At 50.7% G+C, this 276-nt stretch overlaps 1 protein-coding gene across 2 annotated transcripts in view; it reads right to left on the minus strand.

Annotated features, from left to right (window-relative positions):
- LOC118322963 (E3 ubiquitin-protein ligase SMURF2) overlaps nucleotides 1-276 on the minus strand; it is a 47,090-nt gene that overhangs the window by 19,664 nt on the left and 27,150 nt on the right. The window lies entirely within an intron of this gene.

The following is a 276-nucleotide window of genomic DNA, read 5'->3' on the forward strand; positions in this document are numbered from 1 at the left end:
TGTGTGTGTCTGTGTGGTGTGTGTATGTGTGTGTGTGTATGTGTGGACATGCTGCCAGTCTATGTAGTAGACAGAAGGGGAAACTATGGGGTGAGGAGAAGGCCAGGACAGAAAGGAAATGCAGAGGCAAACCACTCACAGCTGTGGCACAAGGTTCAGGTTTCCTGTGTCGCTCCAGGAAAACAACAGTGTCAGGGGGCTTCTAGGAAAAGCAGTGGGATTCTTTCCCGCTTCATGCCTGGCAGGCAGGTTACCAGCTCACCAGGCAAAAAAAAA

Source organism: Morone saxatilis, unplaced genomic scaffold (assembly GCF_004916995.1).
Source record: "Morone saxatilis isolate NCDOM2014 unplaced genomic scaffold, NCSU_SB_2.0 Contig14, whole genome shotgun sequence".
In the NCBI taxonomy this organism is placed as follows: Eukaryota; Metazoa; Chordata; class Actinopteri; family Moronidae; genus Morone; species Morone saxatilis.